Raw genomic sequence first — 6,438 nt, 5'->3', positions numbered from 1 at the left:
TTAAAATACTTCATTCTTTAAAAAATGCGGTTTCAGGTCTTGGTGTGTTTTTTTTGTTTGTTTTGTTTTTTGGGTTGGTTTTTTTTTTTTTGAGAAATAAAACCTATTTCAATGTAACCTGCATATTTAAAGGTTTTGAGATAAAAGCAGATCTTCCCATTTTAGGCCAGGGAAAGTGTTTAAAGTGTATTTGTGATGGGCAGAAGGAACTCTGAACGTAGGAATGGCTGTTCTGGAGCAGGGATGGTAGGCATTTATTTCACATATTAACCAGATCTAAATGCCTCCGAATTTTATTTTCCCTTTCTTGGACAACCTGTGATTGCAGCAGGGGGCACTACCAACATACGAATTACTTGGAAGTAGGGAACTCCAGCTCTCCTGTTTCCCCGACTACTTAGAGGCATAGCCACTGAAAACAGTTATCTCTCAGAAATTTGCATATTTATGGTGCCTCCTGCAGGTTCCTGTGATTGCTTTACAGTCAGGAAAGGTAACAGAAAAATATATATCCTCCTTTAAAACATGAAAAAGGATCATATAGGAACAGTGACTCTAATAGGAGACTAATCCTTGCAAAGCCTGTAGCATGAAATTTGTTTCTGGAACATTTTTGTTTTGGTTTTGTTTTAGGATTTGAAGGGAATATTTTGGAAGTTATTGGACGAAGTCCCTGATTCCTTGAAAATAGATATAGGAAAATACTTAACATCTTGAGAAAAAAATTAGCATAGACTTACTTATTCATTGAATGAATACCTCTAAAGAACAGAAAATTCCTTACAGACACAGAAAAGCCACCCAATAGATCATTTAAAAGCCTGGTTCCATGGCATATCTATTTTTTTAGTCCTAGTCATAAGCAACGAACAAATGTGCAGCACAGCTTTGGATATAAAAGTTAATTAGGTCTCAGAAGAGAATAGTTTCATTTTTATTGGCTCTGAGTTCCAAGGATACCTTTGATACACCTTTTCTTTCAGCCCTTTTTGACCTTCTTTGTGGAAACTGTACATGGGCCACTCAGGCGTGTTTCGTTCTGGATGCCAGATTTCGGTGACTCCGCTCACCTCTGAAAAGCACTCCACCAATGTAAGCAACACAACTGAAATTACACCCAGAAAAATCTAATGTTATGTTCACCTTAGGACCAAGATGCAGTTCACGTGATCTTTTAGTAGGGGTTTTAGTTCAGGAAGAGATTTCCTGCACTCCTCAGCTGGCAATACTTGAACACAGGAATATGGAGGCTGAGACTTTAATTCTGAGTTGTTCAGTTTCCATGTATCTTCATCAGGGCCTCATCCTTATTTTATCATGAGTGTATTCTGCTTAATTTCCTTCCCTCTTAAAAGGCCAGTGTACAGGGCTCCTAAACCATTACTGCAGTCCTTAGCAAACCTCCTTAGTGATGGCAGAACTCCACCATCCACAGCCTCCTCTGTAGCCCGTCTTTTCCTATGGAAGTGCCTATCAAAATCTAGGGGATGAAAATAATTTTTCCTGCAATTAGACTTTACATAATAAAGACACCATGTAGTAAAAATAATATGTGCTATCAATAATACGTGGTGACATAAATGTCCAAACTGTGAGCAGAAGGATTCTCTTATCACACATTAGTCACCACAGCAGTATGTCTACTTATGTACTACCTTTCAGTGCCACATTAGGCGATATATCTGTTTGTTATTCTGGGTAGGGAAATTCTCATTAAAATAATTACCGCCATCATCTTATTATTTCAGTGCAAGTGTATCCACAATGTTTAAGCATTTGGTATTATGCTGAAAAAAATATAGATCTCAGGATTCATATTTATTTACTTGCTGCTGGTCAATCCCTTGTCTCTAAAAAATGAAGAAAAGCTACCACCTGAAAATCATGGCTCTTTTGCCCCTCTCGGCTCCCACAGTGGTAAGTGTCTTCCTTCTACAATGTTTAAAAATTGGAAGTAATGAATCACAACTTCCTAGTGTTGTCAGAAGTGTATTCACTTTGAACGTTTCTATGAATGAGATATCATGTCAGTCTTACTGAGGGTAAACTAGCTAAAAACACAAGCCTGGACTCAGCTTAAAAGTGTTCTCTTTGTCACGTTAATTTTAAAGAAATTGAAACACTTCAATGTGAAGACCAGTGGAAATAAAACAATCCAGCTTGGAATTCTAAAGATGTTAGTGAAACTAAAGTTATACCAATTTTTTAAAAAAGTAGTTCCTCTTTGGTTTGCAGCTGCTTTTCAGTTTGATTTATTTATGCTAAAATAAAAGAAAAAATTGAAACTTGCAAGTTCCCATGAAGAAGAGTTGACTTCCTGTAAAACATATGCTTTAAAATGAGCATATTTTAAATGTTCTAGAATCTTTAAATCAACACATGCAAAAGAGCTATAATCTTTAGCAAACTCATTTATGGGCTTAATATCCAAATAATTAATATTCAAATAATTAATAATATAATATATATGCTTCCCCCCCCTCGTGCTCAGAGTCCGAGAGGGAGTTTATTTTGAAAATCCACTAATCTTGTGTTTTCTCCTACTAATTAAGCTTGGAGTTCAAGATTCAATATGTCGGGGAGAGGGCCATGATTCTTTTTCCATCTTCTGTTAAGAGCACATGCTGATATTTCCCTTGCTCCCTGAGCAAGGCCACAGAAATCACTGTTTGTAAGAAGTAGTAGGGCGGATGCCAGTATAAGTCTCTATGAGCCTTGCCTCCTTCAAATAAGAACCAGCTAGAACAGGTCTTGATATTTGAAGAAGGTAGTATTTGAGAATCAGGCTCCAGAATTAATCTCTCAGAGTTACTCTGTGTTATAAAGCACTTGGATTTGAGCTGTTTGAATATTTTATTGCATTTCAAAATCTGAGAACTGAGAATGATAAAGAAGACATTTGAATTTACGGTAGAAGAGATTTTGAAGTTCCTGAAAATCTAAGCGGTCTACTTTGTAAGTCTTTGTTCCTGGACCAGACATTTTCCTAAGGTCCTACTCTGTGCTAAGGGCCAGGGGGTGGGGGGGTGAGGAGAGGGGGAATGATGAAAATGGCAGAAGTTCTGCCCTCTAAGCACTGACAACCCAGGACTTGAGTCAGGTAGTGGTGGTGGTTTTTATGACATAAGTTATGAAATGAAATATACACAGAGAGACATGCAATTGTTTCCACCTGATACAAATGGGCTCGCGGTTTATAATGTATCAGATAGTAGTGCAAATGGCCTGTACTTCTTAACTATTTAATAAGTGAAATAATATGATTTTCCACTGTATGCATATTTAGTAGTGAGCAGACACAAATACTTGAATCTTTTTCATCTGCAGCAGCAACTGAAAGTGCATCTGTGGAATTCACTCCTTGGTTCAACAAATGTATTAAATGTCCACTATGCATTAAGGAAGTGAAATAGCATCATTTTTAAAAGGCTACATTCACAAATGCATGCTAGAAATAGTCTATAATATTGCCTACAAAACAAATGTAGTACAGAAAACTCACTTCTCAAAAGTAACTATTTAATAACATCATAAAACTGAAAACAATAGATTATCACAGATGTTCATGACCAAACCTTATTATTTACCATTCTTATTTATGGGAAACCAAGTTTCTTTTTCTAGAAAGTAAAAATTCTTGTGTCAGAAGTGACCAGAGCAATGTTCTCCGAAACCAGGTCCTTGCTAAAGGCTTAGAATTATTCAAATCAGAATAGTGAAGCCAGGGCTATACAAAGCAAGGATAATAGTGTGCATCAGGATAGCTCTGGCACGTATGACTTGTGAACTTTATGTGATATGCTTGTGCCTGTGGACGTGCATCCTAGTGCCTTAAAAATAAAAGCCATATAAGAGCAGGAATCATGTCTCATGACTGCTCAGTGCAGTGCTCCATAAACAAAGAAAGAATAACAATTCTTGGGACCAGATTCTTCCTTTTATAGGAACCTGGAGGGTTAGATAACTGACCTTGTGCAAAGGATTTTTTTTTAAGAGAAAGAGAAAACAGGCAAACTGTGTACAAGCAGGAATGGGAGACTAGAGAGATTTGTTTATCCTCCACCAAGCTGCCAAAGAAAGATGAAATAAGAATAGGCATTTTCTACCAGAAAAGTTCCCTTTGCTGAATTTGGCAGCAAAAACAAATACTTACGATTAACTATCAGAAGAAGAAGGTGTCTTCATTTCTGCAAAAAGGACCAGAATAGTCCCAGCTATTTGGTGTTCTCTGGGAATGGTTGGCACACATAGGCGTTTGTGGGGTTTATGAGAGATTGGCAGAAAAGGAACTTGAGCCTGGTGACATGTCTTGATGACTACTTCTCTTTCGTCACCCAACTAATGCCAGAGAAGACCAAGTAAAACTATTGTGAAGTGAGAATTGTCAAGGCCATAATGGTATATGATGGGCTGGTTTGGTGATCTGATTTCCGTAAGAGAGAACAGAGAAAATGAACTGCTCCTCTTCTTCTGGGAGAGAAAAGGTTTCTAAATGGAGATATGGTGGCTGCACAGTGCTTTGTGGGTCTTCCTGTATGAAGTCAGTGATCTTCCTGTCTCCAACAACACCCAGCCATGGCCACGTCTTGGTGTGTGTGTGGGAAGGGCACAGGGGAGCATGCATTTGAAAACTCCACTTGAACTCATCTACCACCTGTCTTTTATGGAATGGCTAAAACAAGAAGGATTGGAGAAGCAAGGGTTTGAGCTTTCCACCTTCATCTTTCGTCCTGTTTTTACTGCCCTCTCATGGACATATTCACCCCTATATCCCACTCCTGTGTTTATCACTGCCATCTCAACCCCCCTAACCTCCACCCCACTACCATTGCCTCTGTTACCGCCACCGTCCTTGTTTTCCTTATCAGCCACATCCTCACCAACAAACATTAATGACATATTATATTGGTGGCATATCAGGTTAATAAAACATATTGCAAAACTCTGGTCCATTAGATAATCCAAGGTACATTCTTCATCTATCTGTGAACAACGTCAGGCAGAGAAATATTTAGTGATTTGTGTGTATGTAGTCCTTGGGTAGTTCAATGCTGACTGTACCATGCTTGCTGTGACTTTCTGAGCAAACCAAGCGATAGCAGGAAGACTACAACTTTCTGAAATAAGATGTTAATACCTCTTTTATTTTTTACCACGGAGTAGATAGACTAGGTAAAGATAGAGGTGCTTTATTTCCTTTTGGTAAATTTATACTTTTTATCAGAATGTGACTTAGAATATATACATCTGTGTATGTATATGAGGCTGCAACATTCCTTGACATATAGTCTGAATTTTGTTTCTTTCCATTTCTCTCTTCCTCCCTCCCCCTCTCTCTTTGTATGCATATTCTAGGATAATAAAATAATAAAAACTTATTAGAACAACAAAGACTACTTGTCCAAAGAAAGGACTAACTACCTATAAAATTTCCTTTTAGATAGTGAACTCATAGCTAGAAGTTGGCAATAAGACCGTCTGAAACCACTAAAAATCATTTCTGTGATGTTCTGTAAGCAAGACAGGGAGGATGAGAGGAAAGCAGTGGGGATGGGGGGAAGGAAGGGGAGGGAAGAGAGAGAGAGTTTGTTCTCCAAAAGCTTTCTCAGCTGAGTTATTCTGTCTTTTATAAAACAACTTCACATCTGGACTGATAAGTTGAATTCCACCCAGTGCCATTTAAATAGCCCAAGTTATAAACCTCTTAAACTTGAGGTTTATAACAGAAACACTGACAGACCCTTAACTATAGTGCCTCTATAGTAATGAAAGCACAACTATTTCATTATAGCAGTGTCTGGCAGGGCCGCTATAATTAAGAGTCTGTCAGCGTTTCCATTATAAACCCAAATTTTAAGAGGTTTTTAACTCACATTGTTTTAAATCACATTGGGCTGAAACTTGCTGTACAAAATGTCAGACCAGATGTGGCGTGTGTGTGTGTGTGTGTGTGTGTGTGTGTGTGTGTGTGTGATATGTTGCTTTTCCTCTTATTTACCCCTTCCCCTGCCAAAAGAAGCCAATAGGTGAAGCTTGTTTTTGTGATTGGGTGTGAAAAACATGTACTGAAAAAAATTATTCCCTTGTTAAAAGCAGAAGATTCAGAGGGTGGCAGAGAATTAAGTTTGAGATACTTTTAATTTTTGGTCGTTTTGATTGTATTTTTTCCTTTAAAAGTGCTCTCATTTGGGAAACCGGATATGTTCATATCCAAAAAGCAATGTTAAAAAGTGAATCTTTTGATATTGGATTCCTGACATTCGTTTATTTGGAAGATATCTGATAATGTAGGCTGCTGGAGATGATGGAAATATCTTGCGTTAGTACTCTTAATTTTTTAGTTGCTCTAACATTAGGGATAATCTTTTTGAACTCACCATCTTTGATGGGAATCACTTTTAGGCTAAAATTAGCTCTTACTATAGGGTTGCCTGATGA

The sequence above is a fragment of the Acinonyx jubatus genome, chromosome A3, assembly GCF_027475565.1.
Source record: "Acinonyx jubatus isolate Ajub_Pintada_27869175 chromosome A3, VMU_Ajub_asm_v1.0, whole genome shotgun sequence".
In the NCBI taxonomy this organism is placed as follows: Eukaryota; Metazoa; Chordata; class Mammalia; order Carnivora; family Felidae; genus Acinonyx; species Acinonyx jubatus.
Note: the sequence above shows the minus strand (reverse complement) of the source record.